At 40.6% G+C, this 20502-nt stretch overlaps 1 long non-coding RNA gene across 1 annotated transcript; it reads left to right on the forward strand.

Annotated features, from left to right (window-relative positions):
* The first annotated feature begins 651 nt into the window (after positions 1 to 651).
* Positions 652 to 3481, forward strand: LOC146666641 (uncharacterized). The gene is made up of 2 exons (XR_014912787.1): positions 652 to 1403; positions 2618 to 3481. It is a non-coding gene; the product is annotated as an uncharacterized LOC146666641 (long non-coding RNA).
* Positions 3482 to 20502: the final 17021 nt, after the last annotated feature.

Below are 20502 nucleotides of genomic sequence, written 5' to 3' on the forward strand. Positions count from 1 at the left end.
GAATGCCTCTGTTAGCTACACAGAGTTGCTCAGAGTGCTTGTGTTACACTAGCTAATCTACTCAGTCACTTTCAACATAACTATTAACATTCACATCTCAGAGAACTGATTCGATTGGAGCATTACAACACGTTTGCACCGAGCATAGGAGCGCACTGACTCTGCTTCACGAGCGCTCCACCCAACGAGCGGGCTCGCGGCGCGGTCGCACGGGACACTCCTCTGGCTTTCTCCCGCGTCCACATGTAACCAACTCGGGCGGACCGCCCTAACTCTCTCATTCACGTTAACGTGGGTAACCATGGTAACAATAAACAACATTTTCGGTGCGAGCACCATTTACCGACCTGTAAAAGCAGGTGAAGAGCGGAGTAAGGAAGACACGATGCGTCTCTGCTTTCCTCCAGAACGTGTCTGAGGAAGCAGCGGAAGGTGGGCTCGACTTACTGCACCCCCAAACCCCGGAGCAAGCACCAAAGTTCCGCCCTCACTGCTTTCTAACATAAAATGAATCCCTATTACATGGATTTTCTATCCTCTTAAAGAACTGAAAATAAATACATATAGCAATGAAAAATGTCCCGTTACATGAGTGTTTTACACAAAATAACATTAATGTGGTCATTCCCTCACAGGGGTGCCACACTTACAAGCCATTTGCTATTCACACAACTCAAAGCAGTGAAGATTTAACATTCACACAGTTCAAAAGCAACCTACGAAGTTATGAGGAAACCGAGAAATTCGACAACAAAGTAAAAGCGGATAATGTGATGAAGGTTGATTTAACATCAATCACCTGCCATGGATGCGGAAACCGAGGACATTTTGTAAAAGATTGTCGCCAAAAGGGAACACCTAAGTGGTGTAGCTACCATAGAAGCTCGACACACAGTGATGAGACATGTAGAAGAAAAACCAAATACAGAGATGATGCGAAACTAACTGTAGTAAAACAAGAGGACAAGAAAGAAGAGCAGACTTTTGTATTTAAAGTTAGTCAAAGACTTCTGCCTACTGACATAATAAGAGAAGGACTAATGGTGGACTGTGGTGCTACTTCACACATCATTACAGAGAAGAACAAGTTCATAAAGTTTGATGAGACTTTTGATCCTGAGAAACACTACATGGAGCTCGCTGATGGATCCAGGACAAACAACGTCGCACTCAAGAGGGGAGATGCCAACGTCTCTCTACGGGACATACAAGGACACTGTACCACCATCACACTGAGAGACGCCCTGTTCATCCCATCCTACCGTCAGAGCATATTTTCAGTGAAGGCAGCTACAAACTATGGAGCACAGGTGATCTTCAAGAAGGGACAGAATGAACTGGTGAACAAAGATGGGACAGTCTTCTCCATCGAAGAATACAACAGACTCTACTATTTGAAAACGGTAAACAATGAAACATCATACAATGACATGATGTCCTGTGACACTGTTAATCTGGCTTGTGATGTGAAAACATGGCACGAAATTTTAGGACATTGTAATGTTAGTGATGTGTTAAAGCTACCCGATGTTGTAGATGGCATGAAAATCACAGGCAGTGGCATGTTAGATTGTAATGTGTGTACAGAAGGGAAATTCACTAACAACAGAAACAGACAAAGCGACCCAAAAGCGAGTGACCCATTACAGTTGGTGCACACTGATCTAGCGGGCCCCATTGAACCTAGTGGCCAAAGTGGTCATAAATACGCTATATTATTTACAGATGATTTTTCAGGGGCAGTGTCAGTTTACTTTCTAAAACAGAAAAGTGACACCACAGAGGCCACAGCAAAGTTTCTAGCTGACTGTGCACCATACGGCAGTGTTAAGTGCATTAGATCGGATAATGGCACCGAGTTCACAAGCAGTTCCTTCCAGTCTCTTTTAAGGGAAAAGGGTATAAAGCATGAGACATCTGCGCCATATTCTCCCCATCAGAATGGCACAGCTGAGAGGCAATGGAGAACTCTCTTTGAAATGGGGAGGTGTCTTTTACTAGAAAAAGAGCTGCCAAAAGAATTATGGCCTTACGCCATCCAAAATGCAGCACACACCCGCAACAGATGCTACAGTAACAGGACTAAAAGTACACCGTATCAGATGTTAACAGGGAAAAGACCAGATCTCTCAAAACTGTGGATATTTGGGTCAGACTGTTATGCATACATACATGATCACAAGAAACTTGATCCCAGATGTGAAAAAGGGATATTTGTGGGTTATAGTAAAAATAGCCCAGCATACCTGGTCTATAACCCTCACACAGGAAAAGTGTCAAAACACAGACTCGTGAGATTTATCAAGAAGAACACTGTTGAACAACAAACACAGACTGATGAATATGACACAGAAATTCAGACTTATGAACATGTAGTGCCTTTAAAAGAAAGTACAGAACAAAATGAAAATGCAGCAGAGAACATACCTCCTAGAGAAGAGGAAACCAACACAAATGAACCAAACCCTGACATAGAAAGAAATGAGGGTGATGAGCAAAACCAAACTGAGCGCTATCCTAACAGAGAAAGGAAACCTCCTAAATATTTAGAGGATTACACATCTAACTGCAAAGATTTAGCAAATGAAACCCCTGTAAGTGTTGATTATTGTTACAGAGCAACCTGTGGAATCCCCCAAACCTATAAAGAGGCGCTGATGTCACCAGAGGCACCAAGGTGGAAACAGGCAATGACAGAAGAAATCAACTCTCTGAAGGAGAATGACACATTCGAACTGACTACTTTACCTACTGGTAGAAATACCATTGGAGGAAAATGGGTCTACGCCCTCAAAGAAAATGAACAAGGACAAATATTCAAAGCCAGGTTTGTAGCAAAAGGTTACAACCAGACACAAGGAATAGATTACCAAGAGACATTTGCACCAACAGCAAACATGACATCTGTGCGAACCCTAATGCAAATAGCAGTCCAGAATGATCTTATTATCCACCAAATGGATGTTAAAACTGCATATTTGCATGCTCCCATTGAGGAAGAAATATACATGGAACAACCAGAAGGTTTTGAGCAAACAGAGTCAGGAGAAAACTTGGTGTACAAATTAAAGAAATCCCTTTACGGGTTAAAACAATCAGGTAGAAACTGGTACAAACTCTTGAATGACTACCTTGAACAAAATGACTTTGAAAGAAACCTTTCTGATCACTGTGTATACAGAAAGGACATTGGACATGAAACTCTACTCGTTATCATCTGGGTAGATGACTTGATCATTGCGGCTAGCAATACTAACTTGTTAAACACATTCAAAGAAACAATGAGGTCAAAGTTTAACATGAAAGACCTGGGGAAAATATCCAGTTTTCTTGGGATACAGTTTATACAAAAAGAGAATGAAATCAGGATGAATCAGAAGAGGTACATTCAAAGAATGTTGGAACGCTTTGGGATGTCTGAATGCAAACCCAGATCCACACCGTGTGAACTAAAAACGGACACTACTACATGTGGAGGAAGTGATGCAAATGAGACTGTTAACTCAAGAGAGTACAGAGAAATAGTGGGCAGTTTGATATATGCCATGACGTGTACGAGACCAGATATAAGCTGGGTTGTTAGCAGACTATCTCAAACACTAGCTCAACCCACGAGAGAGAACTTAGTAATGGCAAAACAAGTCCTCAGATACCTAAAAGGCACAAATGACTTTGAACTGATCTTTAAGAAAAGCAGTGAGAATCTAGATCTAATTGCTTACAGTGACTCTGACTCTGACAACAGGCTACTGTTTTGCACTTACTAAAGAGGGACCAGTAATATCTTGGAAAACAAAGAAACAGCCTACAGTGGCACTCTCAACATGTGAAGCTGAATACATTGGTCTTGCAACCACTACTCAGGAAAGCATGTACTTAACCCAACTGTTAAACGGCATGGACAGAAAAAGGTACACATGTACTAAACTGTTTGGGGACAACCAAGGGGCCATTGCGTTGAGTAAAAACCCAGTGAACAGACAGAGGTCAAAGCATATTGATGTGAAATATCACTTCATTCGTGAAGCGGTAAATGAAAGGAAAATCTGCATTGAACACTGTCCATCAGAAGAAATGGCTGCAGACATACTAACAAAACCAGTTACAAGAGTGAGACTCAGAAAGTTTCAAAAATGGTTCTTTGGAAATGCATAAGATGCTATGGGCTAGCAGCATGAGAACAAGGGGGGGTGTTAGATTTGTGTTCTCATGAGTAAATATATTAATTTATTTTATGTTGTGAAAGAAGTTTTCTGATTGTCATTTTATTTTGAAAAGGATTTTATTTTGGTGATTATAGATTACTTCACTTCCTGTTCCTGTTGTTCCGAAGCGCGAACTGCTGAAGTAATGTATCGTTTTCCCCTCCTGTGTTGTTAACAATAAAAGAAACGGGAAAAGTAATCAACCACCAAGTGTGTGCATTATTAAGAGAACATGGCCGAAGAAGAAGAAAACTCTTCGAGCTCAACACAAGTGTTTCTACTCATTATTGTAAAGTGTAATATCTTTGCTTATATTGGGAAATAGACATTATAAATAGACACTGGGAAATTGGGTATAGACAACAGGAGTTACAAAAGGATTATATATATTATTGATAACATATAAAAACCATTTAAACTAGCATCTTTAAAGAAATCCAAGGATACTTTACAGAAGAAAAGAATTAAATAAAAATATAAAAAATAAAAAGGCTTGAACTACAGTTTCTCTTTGTTATTAGAATAAATGCATTTCTTTTTCACCACTTAAAATATTTTTGTAAAAGCATTATGTTTGTTGAAATTTCTGCTTCCCTCTTCACCACATTTGTCTTGAAAAATACATTTGTAACTTAAGATTTGTAAATTGTGTTTTTTAGCTACAAAGATAAAAAGAATATCTAAGAATCACTTTGCCAAAATTGAGCAGTGTCACAGCCCGGTGGTCGATGTGTTGTAAGTGAAGACCTTAATGTAATAAAACAAGACAATGAGGCGGGAACTTAACGAAAGGTGAACCGATTTATTGGCTGATTCAAGGATAAGAAACAAAGGCACACGGAAACTAAGGCAACACTAACACTAACACTAGGGATAAGAGACAAAAAAAAAACCCTGAACATGAGATACATTGAACGTGATACATGATAAAAAGATAAACACAAGTTAAGCATTACGAGACATGGGGAAGCAAAACAGAACACACTAAACGCAGCACATGACACTGTCAAAGTAAAACAGGAAACACAAGACGCTGACTAATCACACACCAGGAAGGAAGGAAGGCTCAAGGAAACTGAACGGGCTGGGGAGACAATGAGGGGGGACACAAAGAGGGGAACACAGAAAACTGTCAAGGGAGATGAGAGGTAAAGAGGGACGCGAAGCGAGAGAGACACAAGAAGAACTGGGGAGAACATACACAAAGGAAAAACAAGCAGGGAAACTTGCAAACAGGAAGATAAGATAAGATAAGACTTTATTGATCCCACGGTGGGGAAATTTGTGTGTTAGGGGAGATGAGACACACCAACAAGACAGAATGAAAACAGAAATATAAATAAAAAGATAAAGCAATACTAAATAATAGAAAGTAAAACATTACAACACAATGAAATCACAAAAACACCATAACCCAAAATGCTGGATCAAAATGACCCAGAACCACGACATGCAGTTTCTACCTTGTGACAGGAACGATCATTGCTGCTCAATATAACTTAACAAAATTCATAAGAGATATAGGCAAACAACTCATTCGAAATATTTTAAATACTGGCAATGAGTTTTTGGCAAATACTGGAAATTGCAACCCACCAGCTAAGTCTGAACTTAAACAGGTAACAGAGGTACCAGTGAGCAGTAGGACTGTAGCCTCTGTTTCTACCTGTTTACGTAGAATCACTGTGATGATCATCTCGAAGTCTCTTTGTGCTCATCTTTGCTTTGCTGGTTTTATGTTCATTTGTGTGGTCTCACTAGGAGACCACACAAATGCAGGAGTTTGTGTTGGTATGTGGAACTGTAGCCTCAGGTTTATATTGTTAACTAATAATTATGGGGCCATCTATCTTTATGAAGTAGCGAGAAAGTAATGTAACAAGTTACTTTCTCTGAGTAATTACTGCATTACTGTTAAAAAATAAATAAATAAACAATTTGTAATAGATTGCTCTTTTTTAACGACTACATCTTTGCCATGGTCCCTGAGATTAAATGTGTTCTTTGCTTAAAATTCTTAGAGAATATAACTGAGGTTGAGTTCTAGTGTTGGGAGATTTTGACTCTTCTTTCAATTTCTGTGTAATTCTTTGATTGTTGTTTTCATCTCTTGCTATCCTGGTATGTTGAACATCAGTTTTACGGTACTATTTGAATCTCGTTTAATGCCGTTTTGTGGAATTTGGCATGTTTTGATGATTTACTGATTTGTCTTTCTTGAGTTGGTTAATTGTGTGTTTGAACCTTTGTGCTTTCTTATTCATGCATCCCTTTTCTTACATTTTCTTTCTTTCTTTCTTTCTTTCTTTCTTTCTTTCTTTCTTTCTTTCTTTCTTTCTTTCTTTCTTTCTTTCTTTCTTTCTTTCTTTCTTATCCATCCATCTATTTTCTTCTGCTTATCCAATTCAGTTTCAATGGAACATTAAAGGAACAGTAAAGTGGAAAATGAAAGTACTTATTGTTCTGTGATGAGATGTAAACATATTACAGAACATTATGTCATAGTGAACAAACAGGCACTGCTACACGCTTTCAACATTCAAATTTAAGAAACTGAGAGCTAAATGGAAAGTGTCCTATAGGAAACGACCTTCTTCTTTTTACATCTGTTTGCCCAGTCTTTAGGCTAATTAGGAGCATTTCTCAAGTGTCTCCAGTATGAACCACATGCTGTGGGAATGTTTCACAACACCCTAAGCCCAGAATTAATTACACTCTTGTTATCACACCCCATCCCTCCCCCCATGTCTCTCCAGCTATCATTACTTATCTTCTCCTAACTGCCTCACCATTGTCTGCTTTACAGCTTTTCTGGACACTGTGCTTCCTTCTTTTTGTTTCCCTATCTTCTGATCCTGTTGTTCTGGGGGTACAGTACGAGACTGTTAAAGACAAAAAAGGTACAAAGCCAAATGTCAAACAGTTAAACATCAAAAAATCAAAGCAAACAATTCCTTAAGCTTAGAGTGCAATTCAAACTATTTAGAAAGGATTATACTAAGTAAAATGTAATCTGTGCTGAATGAAGACAGACTGCTTTTTCCATGGAAAGAGTGCTTGGCTGGTGAAGCTTAAAGCTTGCCTTTTCTTTTCTTCAGCAGGTACTCCAACTGGTTATGCTCCATTCCATCGCATCCTAAGGCGTCTCCTTTATCCTGTTATCTCCTCTCTGGTTCCTGTGGAAGGACTATGTGTCCATAACCCTGCTAGCTGATGTTTTTCGCTTCTTGATAGTCGTGGAATAAGCTTTTTCAATTTTCGCCCATTAACTTGGGCTTCACAGACAACCTCTACCCAGGCTCTGGCTCCAACGAGGATGGCTCTAATACAGTCCTGATCAAAAGTTTAAGACCACTTGAAGAATGGCAAAAATCATATTTTGCAAGGCTGATATTAACAAGGTTCCAAGTAGAGCAACATGCAACAAGAAGAAATGGGAGTGAGACAAAACATTTTTTTAAGCGTGCAACTTATTGAATACAACGCTTAAACTGAAACGGGCTGTTTTACAGCTGATTGAAAGTTTAGGACTGCATGCCTTTAAACAGCTAAATCTGTGCAAAAATGGGGATTCTGTCACGGCGAGTGGAGTGAGCTGTGGAGAAAATAAAGGAGGATCCAATTGCAGGCAGTCGTGAAGGTGTGAAGGTGGTTTATTGAACACAGGGAAAAAAATGGCAAACGAAGATTAAACTAAACTGTTAGGTATTTTAGTACCATGGTAGCATTTACTGGATATTGTTTTATAGTGACATTATGCAGGAAAACTCTGTCATTCAATAAGGCCCCTTTGTTTTAGTTATTTTTCTCTTTGACCCAAGAATTGATGTGTGAGAATCACAGGCTGGTACAAGGTTGAAATACCACAGAGATCACTCCCTCAGCTACATTAGTTTCTTAATCTTTTAGATGCCTGTTGAAGGCCAAATGGTTTGTTTCAGAATTCACTAATGAAAGAACTCTTCGTTTTGTGCCTTGAAAATATGTCGCTGAGATAATCACAATTGTAGCTGAACTGATAAACTACACAAAGGATGCTTCTTCACCCAAGGGCAGGAAGACGCTGCCTTATCTTGGTCTGTACTGGTTTAAACTGATAATCTGCTGTCTCATGAATTTTACCCTCTATATAAACTGTTGTACTTGTGAATAAAGTTGAGTCAATTTGGGAAGACAACCTGAAGCAGTCTCTGTTTTCTTGTTCTCCCAAGCTGCTCCCGAGCTCGTACTAACACGCTGAATGGCATGCTTGAATATTGCTTGAGAATATATTTGACTGTGTTACAGACTAAGGGACATTCTCTGCTGATAGGTGAAGGTACATTCTCTGCTGATAGACGTCCACGCCTCGAAGGAAGTCGATCCACGGATTAGGCCTTGGAAACCGTTTCCTTCAATTTTGGTGTCAGAAGTGGGATCCTGACGAAGGTAGGCACTCGTCTTTTATTTTACAAGACTGTGTTATGCCTTTCTCAGTGATCCACATAGAAACGGGATACGCTGACGAGGCCTTCTTCAGTGGCCCACATAGTAACAAGTGGGATACACTGAGGAGCCTTCTTTAGTGGCCCACATAGAAACACAGGAAGTTGCCTGTTGTTTTGTAAATTAAAGCAGAAAGGACACAGGAAGTTGCCTGCTGTCATAAACTAAGAAGTTGCTCACCAGCAGAAAGGACACAGGAAGTTGCCTGGGGTCATAAAACGAGAAGTTGCTCGTTAAAAAGTGAGAAGTTGCTCACTAAAAAGATAAAATTGCTAGCAAAAAATCAAGTAACCTCAGGTGTGCCACAGCAAAAATAAAAACTAACTTAAAACCTTCAAAGCGTCTAAACCCCTCTGGAAATCACTGACCATGGGTCAGAATAATTCAAAGACCTTAGACGGGTCCGATAAAAACTCAAAATTAACTGTAAAACCGAAAAAAAAAAAAATATAAAATCACAAATAGCGGCTCAGTACGACTCCCACTTCCGGTTACGTTTAACTCACGCTCGCGAATCAATGAAGACTTCCATGATTACGTATCCAGAACATGCGGAAGTGCTTACGTGACTGATTTCGTCTCGAACTTAAGATCGCCAGAAAACAGGTCAGTAGAAATGTTGAATATCATTTGTGATAAGAAAAGTAGTCTGCTTAAAAAGTCCTGTAGAAAATATGATAGAATGCCGCGACGTGATGCATCAAATGTTACCGCTATGGAAAAAGGGACCGGAACCAGGTGTAGATGCTTTAACATCAAATAAAACTAGTGCAGGCTCCAGCATAAAAAATAAATCTACTGCGGGAAAAGCTAGTCTTGCATGCTCAGCCATTCAGCCTACAGCCCCGCCGCCTTACGAAAACGCTTTATGCACTGTTGGACAAGCTAGAGGTGCAAATTTAGCTCAGTTTTCCAGCAGCCGCAGACACCCAGAGCAAAAATGAATTTGTGTATTTCATTTAACATAAAGGGTGAAATGTTTGCTGACACTGATAACAGCTTATGTTTTCTCTGCCCTATGTACCGACATGATGGAGAAGGAACATCCTCTGTGTCAGCTGGACCCTCAGCAGAGAATGAACTCAACATCCTTTTGTCCGGTACTCTATGTCACACACTGTGCCAAAAAAAAACGTGTACAGACGCCACTAACAGGTAATCCCACATCTGGGAGCCACACTTTTGTTTCTCTCACACTGTTCAACAACATGATAACTGCTCACACAAGTGAAGGTCAAACAGTGATTTTGTTACATAACTCAGACATAAGTTACGAAATATGTCGACACATAGATCTAACCTACCCTATCCACTGTACTATTTCTGCACTTACGTTGCCAGCTGAATACCAGAATATGACATTGTGGTCAAAAAGTGAGAATGATATAGGATTTATTGACTGTACACTTTATCACGTACACCTATTAAAACACAACAAGCCAGTATATGTCAAGCAACATCCCATTTCTGCCGAAAAAAAAGCCGCAGCCCTAGATGTCATGATAGGAGATTTATTGACTACAGGAGTAATAAAGCCCACACTCCTGTCAATCCTGTGCCAAAGCCTAACAAACCTGGCGTATGGCGTTTCATACAAGACTTAAGGCAAATTAATGCAGTCAACATTCCTCTGCCACCTCTCGTTTCAGATGTTCACAGCATATTGACATGCATTGCATACACATTTTACCGTGGTGGATTTATGCTCCGCTCCTTTTTCTCATGAAGACACACAGCCGTTATTTGCATTCACACATAGAAATAAGCAGTACACTTGGACTCGTTTGCCCCAAGGCATGATAGACAGCTCTGCTGCTTCCTCAATGGTGCTTCACTCCTCCAGGGCTGCACCCTGATCCACATGTGGATGACCACCTCCTCTGTGCTGAAAGTGAAAAACTATGTCAAACTGCTACACACATGCTTCTCCAGCACCTCCAAAAGACTGGCCACAAAGCATCAGCAAAGAAAATGCAGTACTGTCAGACTTCTGTTCAATATTTGGGATTCACACTGTCTCACGGAAAACGTTCCATGACTGCAGACAGGGTCGAAGCTGTGACCTCCGTCCCTCGTCCCACTACACAGAAGGAAATGTTGTCCTTCCTGGGCATGGTGAACTATTGCAGACAGTGGATACCAGACTGTTCTTTTCATGACCACATTCTGCGTGACTGTTGTAAAAAACGACAAGCCTCCTCGAATACTGTGGTCCACAGAAATGACTGCCTCTTTCAATGCATTAAAGGGAGTGCTGACCTCCGCCACTCAAAGGTGCTGCCTGAATTGTTCAGGGAATGCCGGCCTGCCTGAGGGCAGTAGCAGCTTGCTCTATCATGATAAGGGACTGCGAGAAGCTCACACTCTCACATGACACTATTCTACACACCAATCACCAGGTCACGACCATTCTAGCAAACATAACTACACAACATATGCAAATCTCACTATAAAAGCGAGCAGCACACCTGATTCGCCAGCACATTTATTGATCCTATGCTGTGTTCTTCTGACCGACAGGATGGCTCAGACAGGCTTGATGATCATGACTGCATGACACGTATACAGGAATCCACAGCACCACGTCCAGATTTAGAGCAAACACCTATCTCAGACTCAGCCACGGTTTATGTGGACGGGTCCTGTTCAAGGCCGAATGACAACTCATTTCTTTGTGGCTATTCAGTGGTAACAGTGCCTGACATCATACTAGAGGCTCACTCATTACCATTTCACTCAGCACAAAAAGCAGAGCTCATGGCTTTAATACGCGCCTGTGAGCTACATTTGGATAAGCATGTGACAATTTACGCAGACAGCCGCTATGCATTTGGCGTTGTGCATGACTTTGGCACATTGTGGAGACAAAGAGGATTTAGATCTGCTGATGGAAAATAAATTGCTAAATTCTGATTTTGTGCAAAGACTTTTTCAGGCTATACAGCTGCCATCGGCCGTTGCAGTTGTAAAAACGAAAGGACACAGCACAGCTGACACAGACGAAGCAACAGGTAATGCCTTAGCAGACGTGACAGCCAAGGCTGCAGCTGCATCACAGCTCCCACCTCCACAGGAAGTATTATCTGTGCCCCTACAGCTGCCACTTGTTACACTCCCAGACTATTTAGAAACAAATGTTGATTTAAAATTCATACAAGAGCAAGCCTCTGCATAGAATAATGACTGTACCTTAGATGACAGAGATGGCTTATACAAAATCTTAAGGGTTTGATTGCCCTCCCATATTCCCTGATGCCAGTCCTTGCCCGACATTTTCACTGTGTGAGTCATGTCGGACACAGAGGGGTAATAGGGGCAATAAAATCAAGATTTGTAATTGAGAAAACATCACATGCAGTAAAAGCATATTAGCAACCTGTCTAACATGTGCACGAACTAATGTAGGAAAATCAAAAGCAAAACATCAGCATTTACCACAACCAGATTTTCCATTTCATACATTACAAATTGATTTTACACATATGCCAGCGCAAGGAAGCATCAAGTACTTACTGGTAATAGTGGATCAATTTAGTAAATGAGTAGAAGCTTATCCAACATCAAAAGAAACTGCAGAAGTAGTCTGTCAAAAGTTGAGCAATGAAATAATACCCAGATTCGGAATACCTCACCAGATTAACAGTGATAGAGGATCTTCATTCACATTAGAAGTAATTCAAAAGTGTGCTAAAACTTTAATGACCTGGGTCAAATTACTTACTCAAGTCCTGTGTGAGATTAGAATGACTCAATCTGCAGTAACCAAATTATTTCCATTTGAAATAAGACTATTTCCAACACCATGGTCAGCTTCCAGAGGGGCACCGCTAGTAGAAGGTGATGTATATTGCATTGTCCACTGATGTTCACAACCTGGTAGAAAAAAACTGAATAATAACTATCAGAAAGTTTGTCTCTCTCAGCTTTTCCCCTCCACAGTTCCACCAGTGGAGACAAGGAGATGCATGTTGGAGAAGCCACTAAAACCAAGGACTCTCTGGGAGGCCGCGCGTGTTCCAGCCCCAGACTGTACTGGCAGTGACGAAGAACCAGCATCCTAACAGACGGACAACCTCAGTGGATTCATGCCAGCAGGGTTAAGACCAGCCCCACCAAACCACCTAAGGCGTCGGATCAAGTAGATGACGTCTCCGGCGAGCCAGCGCCCGGATTCAATACACCTATAGATGACGACTCAGGCGAGCCAGCGCCCGGATCCAATACACCTACACACACACAATCACTGATTAACACACAACGCCGGAAAGAGCCAAGACTCAGAAAGCCCTTTGATCCCCCGCCTGAACAACAACAAGGTACTCGAACATCCAGCAGGAACAGAAAGCCTAGAGTACCACACAATGTCTAACCTGATAAAGATAGACTCGTTTCATCCTGATAATGGAGAAAATGAAATGCCCATTGTCATCACACGAACCTGGGACCAGGCCAGGAGACGACTAAAGAACTGTCTTTTTTATATATTTAGGTTATTAATCATATCTACTGCATTAACCTTAGGATTTTTATTTACTATTTCATATTGTAAAGTGCAACCCTGTTCACATTTCTGCAAGCCACATTTTCAATGATAACCCATATAGCTACTAGTACAGCTACTTCAATGTATTTGCAATTAGCACAAATTGATCCTGAGGATGTGCCAGATGTTCCCAATGATGTTCCTGATGTGTATATTGAACATTAGGTTGTGAACTATTACATTTTATGATTTGCTTTTTATATTATGTTATTACATTTGTGATTTTTCCTTTCTATTTGAGTTATTATTTTTAAAAATAATAAAAGAGGGGAACTGTTAGGTATTTTAGTACCATGGTAGCATTTACTGGATATTGTTTTATAGTGACATTATGCAGGAAAACTCTGTCATTCAATAAGGCCCCTTTGTTTTAGTTATTTTTCTCTTTGACCCAAGAATTGATGTGTGAGAATCACAGGCTGGTACAAGGTTGAAATACCACAGAGATCACTCCCTCAGCTACATTAGTTTCTTAATCTTTTAGATGCCTGTTGAAGGCCAAATGGTTTGTTTCAGAATTCACTAATGAAAGAACTCTTCGTTTTGTGCCTTGAAAATATGTCGCTGAGATAATCACAATTGTAGCTGAACTGATAAACTACACAAAGGATGCTTCTTCACCCAAGGGCAGGAAGACGCTGCCTTATCTTGGTCTGTACTGGTTTAAACTGATAATCTGCTGTCTCATGAATTTTACCCTCTATATAAACTGTTGTACTTGTGAATAAAGTTGAGTCAATTTGGGAAGACAACCTGAAGCAGTCTCTGTTTTCTTGTTCTCCCAAGCTGCTCCCGAGCTCGTACTAACACGCTGAATGGCATGCTTGAATATTGCTTGAGAATATATTTGACTGTGTTACAGACTAAGGGACATTCTCTGCTGATAGGTGAAGGTACATTCTCTGCTGATAGACGTCCACGCCTCGAAGGAAGTCGATCCACGGATTAGGCCTTGGAAACCGTTTCCTTCATAAACTATACTGGGAATAACTAAACTACTAAACACAAAAATGAAGGAGGGTGGGCAGAGGCAAACGACGGTTGACAGCAGGTAGAACACACGGGTGATACATGGTAGATACACAGACAGACCAGCAAGTATTACAACAGAAGACACGGCTTAAATACACTCAGAGAAAAACAGGGCGATTACACATGGGGCACACAGCTGGGAGTAATTAACAAGACGAGACAAGGGAGGTAAAACTGAATACACTCACATGAGACGCAGACCTTCACAATAAAACAGGAAACAAGAAATCACTACACAAAGTAGGGGGCGCCATAATGGTCTAGAGTGCTTTGTCCTCCAGTGGAACAATGGAACTTCAGGAGGATCCCTATCAGGATCCAACAATGCAAAATATAATTTTTTGCCATTTTTAAGTGGTGTTAAACTTTGAATCGGGGCTGTAAATGTGTAGTCTTTAGGAAATAAAACATTCATTATACATTTTTTTTTCTGCTAATGTGTTGGATCTATTTTTTGTGACTGAGACATGGATGAGAGTTGGTGAATCTAGCATTATTTATGAAATGTTACTCTCCAACTGCTCATTTCTTAATGCTCCAAGGATGTCAGGTAGAGGAGGAAGAATATTGACTGTTTTTAAATATAATTTTCACTGCTAACTACTCCAGGTGCTAGTTTCCTCCTCCAGCTTTGAACTTGCATATTTGAATGGGGATGTTCTCAACTAGTAGTGTACAGTAATCTAATCTAATCAGTTTAAAAAACATTTTTTAAATGACTTTTCATGATTTTGGCTGAAATTGTGCCTAAATATTTTAATAGTTAGTGATTTTAATATTCATGTCTGTTGCCCTGATAAACTGTTAGCTTAGGAGTTTTTAAATCGTATTTAGTGTTTTAACCTTGTACAAAAGACCCTACACACTGCACACTCTTGACCTGGTGTTATCATGTTATATGGTTTATCTGTTTTTAATTTGGAAATTGGGATTCAGTGTTTTCTGGTCACAAACCTGTTTTATTTGAAAGGCGCTGCTGTACGTTTAACTCCTCCATTGCGGCTCTCTTCTCCTCCACTTTTATGAAGAAAATCTTTAGGCCAAGCACCCAAAACGTATTCCTCAGTCCTGGTTAAATGAATCGACCCGAGCAGTCAGGCATCAGTGTAAGAGAGCAGAGTGAAAGTGGAAGAAAGACAAATTGCAGGTTTCGTTTGAAATGTAAATAAAAGAGAAAAACAGAGATTTTTCTCAGATCACTCTGCCAAATTGTCATAATCCCAGTGTTCTTTTTAAGACTATCAGCTCTATTTTAAATGTGCCACAGTCTACCGCCCTGAAAGCCTCTGCCGACTCATGTAATCAATTCCTTTCTTTCTTTGTAAACATGTCGAGGTCAGGTCAGCAATAGTACTTCCAACATATGACCCACCCATGCTAATTCCCTGCTCAGCTGTTTTACATCAGTTTGAGCCTGTTTCATTTAAGTTCTCAAAGAGGTGGTTAGGCAAATGAAACCCTCTGGCTCTCACGAGATGTTATACCTGCATGGCTCTTTAAAGAGGTTTTTCCCTCGACTGGAACCTCAGTCCTTGCCATTATAAAAAATAATAATAATAATAATGGATTGGATTTATATAGCGCTTTTCAAGGCACCCAAAGTGCTTTACAATGCCACTATTCATTCACTCTCGCATTCACACACTGGTGGAGGCAAGCTATAAAAAATAGCAGTATTACTTCCAATGTGTTTCCTGGTGGTTTTAGACATGCAATTGTAAATCTTTTATTTAAAAAAAACTGGCCTTGACCCTTTACTTTGCTCAAATTTTAGATCAATCTCAAATTGATCTCATCCTTTCAAAGTTATTAGAGAAAATAGTTTTTACCCAGTTGAATAATGGTAAATGGCCTGTATTTGTATAGCGCTTTATTAGTCCCTAAGGACCCATCCAGTCATCCACCCATTCCTACACACACTGGTCATGGCAAGCTATATTGTAGCCACAGCCACCCTGGGGCGCACTGACAGAGGCCGGACACTGGTGCCACCGGGCCCTCTGACCACCACCAGTAGGCAACAGGTGAAGTGTCTTGCCCAAGGACACAACGACCGAGACTGTCCGAGCCGGGGCTCAAACCGGCAACCTACAAGGCGAACTCCCAACTCTTGAGCCACGATCACCCCTTTAATCGAGGATTTTTAGTCAGGTTCTAAACATTTACATTCCACTGAAACAGCACTCTAATGGGTTTTCAATTACATCCTTATAGCAAATGATTCTGGAAGCTCTGTGATTCTTGTGCTTTTAGATGTTACTGCAGCATTTGATACTGTGGACCACAGTATTCTTATCTCACGTTTGGAACACTGGGTTCCAACTGGGTGGCAGAACATTTAGTGTTACTATTGAACATTTTTTATCCACCTCAGTCCCCCTTTCCTGTGGGGTACTTCAGGGGTCAGTCCTTGGTCATCTTTTTTTCCCCTATTCTTGCAGCCTTTGGGCTCTATTCCTAGAAAACATGAGATATCCTTCCACTGCTACGCAGACGACTGCCAAATTTACCTGCCTTTAACACCTAATAATCCAGGCACCATCAAACTCTTTTAAAACTGCCTTTAAGATGTCAAGGCTTTGATGGCTCTGAACTTTTTGAGCTTCAATGAAAGCAAAACAGAGGTAATTATATGCAGGCCTAATAATACCTGACGCAACCCAGTTATTAATTATGGTTGGCTTGGGTCATACATCAGACAGCATGTCACAAATCTGGGAGTCATTATGGACTTGGATTTTAAATTTAATAAATAAATCAGTTCTGTGTTGCAACAAAGCTTTTTCCACTTAAGGCAAATAGCAAAGCTTCAGCCAGTTTTGTCAAGGCATGGCTTGGAGAAAATAATACTTGCCTTTATCTCAACTCGGCTTGGGTATTGTAATGCACTTTATGCTGGAGTCAGCTAAGCATCCCTCTCACGTCTTCAGCTTGTTCAACATGCTGCTGTCCATCTCTTAACTGGTACACACAGGCATGAGCATATCTCTCCTATCCTGTCCTCTCTTCACTGGCTTCCTGTTTATCACAGAATTTATTTTAAAGTCCTAAAGTTGGCTTATAAGTGCCTAAACAGTCTTGCTCCTCCATACTTTTCTGATGTACTTCAGCCTTATATTCCCTCCTGGGCCCTTAGATCAGCCAACTGCTGAGAGAGGCACCTTCACTTCCTGTTTTTAAGTCTCTTTTGAAAACACATCTTTTTTCAAAAGCATTTGGACCAGTGTGAGTTGACATGCTCTTTTTATTCTCTTTGTTTTACTGGTGGTTTAGTGGTTTTGTCTTTCGTTTTATCTCTTGTTTTGTTTTTGTACAACAAGCGCTATATAGTCAGTATTGTATAATAAATGTCACTTCAGGAAGTATCAATTATCTTTAGTGCACAATTTTATTTATTTGACCACATTTTGAAATTGACTGTTAGTAACAACACATGGGAAATACAGTGGAACCCCGGCTTACGAAGACCCCATTTAACGAAAAAGTCAAGTTATGAAATCACTTAACGGCAATATTTTTGCCCGTGGTATGGCAAAATGCCCGCGTAACATACACGTACGTATGTATGCTTTCTTCAGCCTCCACCAAGAACTTCATCTTCAGCCAGCATCGCCTCACTCAAAAAGGCGATGGAAAAAGGCTCTTCGACATACGAAAATTTGGACTTACGAAACACCCTCTGTTCCACTGTATATTATTCTGAGACAGAAATTGTGGTATTATGATATTGAAGGCAAACGTCTGCAGTTAACACCACTTTCCTGATTAGTTTATTGGATGAAAAGTTAATTTCACTTCTTGAGGGAAACAGTAAGCTGTTTAGTTTGTTTTGTAGGTTAGAGGACTCATTAAAGTGAGAAGGGGGGTAAAGCAGTGTATGCTTATTGGTGAATGACTTATCAATCAGTACAAAGTACAAACAACTAGATGGCACTTTGTTGGTATAGATGAGACATGGTCAGTGTTGGGAAGGTTACTTTTAAAATGTATTCCACTACAGATTACAGAATACAGAATACATGCCCCAAAATGTATTTTGTAACGTATTCCGTTACGTTACTCAATGAGAGTAACGTATTCTGAATACTTTGGATTACTTAATATATTATCATGCTGTTTACAACTACGTGAATGTACTATTGCTGTGTGATTTATTACTATTACTGAAGGTCCGCGGCTCCGAACCGTAGTAAAGGGACCTCTGGCTAATACCGTGGGTTCCGTAGCCGAAAAATAGCTTTACTTTGTTGTGTGGGTCAACTTTGCTTGCGAGAGACAGAGAGAGGCGTTGAAAGGCTGCTCCAACGGAACTTATTGTTTTTGGAGGAAAACACGAACACGGTGTACAGTCGAGTCTTAATAGCTTACTTACAACTGGGCTCGTCAGGCACTCTTCTTGGCTGCAGTGGTTATTATTATATTTACATGCTTCCAGCTCTCGTTTCTGCTCGATGACAGCTCGTACGTTTCCTTTTTTACAAAGATTTGAACCATTTGACCCGGTTCACCCTGAAACTATGGTTCAGGGTTGTGGGGAAACTACAAATAGAAAAGCAGGCTAAGACCTTGAATTGGATAGCTTATGACCCGGAGTTTGTACCTGCCAGGCTGGATGGGACCTTTAAACAGTGGACTCTGAGAGGAATTACTTCTTTTTGTTCACTAGCAACAAATGGGGGATTCCAAAGCTATAAAACCATCTCAGATACATACGGATTGGCAAAGCACGACTTTTTTAGATACTTGCAGGTTAGAGACTATTACAACAAGACGTTGCTAATCAGAGATGAAAACGAATACAACCTAATTCATATCTTTCAAGAGGCATACAAGAGAAATGACTCTAAAAAGATGGTCTCGAAAATATACGGTAGTATACAAGCCTCTAAAAATCACTCTACGCTGTACATTAAGCATAAATGGGAGAGGGAATCAGGCTCACGAATTTCGGAGGACAGCTGGTGGGGAATATGTGAGTCTCAGGCTACCACTGCAAATTCAAGGTCCTTAAGAGAGTTTGGTTGGAAGAATGTAGTGAGATTCTTTAACACTCCTAAACTCACAGCTCGGCAAACAGGCTCACAGAGCCAGGGCCTATGTTGGAGAGGTTGTGGAACCCCCATGGCAAACCATTTTCATGTCTTCTGGGCCTGCCCAAGGATTCAGCCATATTGGGGGGAGGTGGCCCTTGAGATAAACAAAATAATTGGGATTACAATAGACTATTCATTTGATACGTTGTATCTTGGCAAATTGCCTACGGCACTCCCACATAAAGATATTTATTTATTGAAAATACTTTTGGCTGGCTGCAGAAAGGCCATAACCCGTAGGTGGCTAAAGGCAGACCCTCCAACTCGGGCCCAATGGCGTGGGATAGTGGAAGAAATTTTTGGAATGGAAAGGCTTACCTTTGTCCTTAGACTCGAGCTCGAGAAATTTAAGAAGCTCTGGGAAAAATGGGTTGTGTACTCCCCTTTGCACTGCATAAATGAATATTACCATGATGTAAGTAGATGCTATTACTGGAACTGTGAATGTCTCCCATGCTGACCTTAAGTTTTGTATTCCCATACTGTAAAATGATAAATAAAAAGTTATAAAAAAAAAAAAAACTTTGCTTGCGAGAGACAGAGAGAGGCGTTGAAAGGCTGCTCCAACGGAACTTATTGTTTTTGGAGGAAAACACGAACACGGTGTACAGTCGAGTCTTAATAGCTTACTTACAACTGGGCTCGTCAGGCACTCTTCTTGGCTGCAGTGGTTATTATTATATTTACATGCTTCCAGCTCTCGTTTCTGCTCGATGACAGCTCGTACTTTTCCTTTTTCTCCCTCCCGCGCTCACAGACACATAACGTGTATGGCAGTCCATTCTCCCTGCAGCACGGACTACACTGCCCATGAGGCTACATTCTTTAGAGCTATATCTGTAGCATTCTGCCTGTTAGCTTAGCACAACAACAACAAAAAGGCGCTCTCTCACCCAGGAAACACGCAGAGAGAGAGTCACCCTGTAACCATGGCAACCGTAACGCTGCCACCTGGGACAACAGAACACGGCTGTCAAACAAAACCCAAACAGTCCTGACCCGCCACAATATGAAACAGGAAAGTACCGTACTGTAATCAATTTATTTCAACAAAGTAACTGTATTCTAAATACCACCTTTTTAAACGGTAACTGTAACGGAATACAGTTACTCATATTTTGTATTTTAAATACGTAACGGCGGT

Source organism: Rhamphochromis longiceps, linkage group LG7 (genome assembly GCF_057381845.1).
Source record: "Rhamphochromis longiceps isolate RC_006_pf linkage group LG7, R_longiceps_female_GT1.1, whole genome shotgun sequence".
NCBI classification, from domain to species: Eukaryota; Metazoa; Chordata; class Actinopteri; order Cichliformes; family Cichlidae; genus Rhamphochromis; species Rhamphochromis longiceps.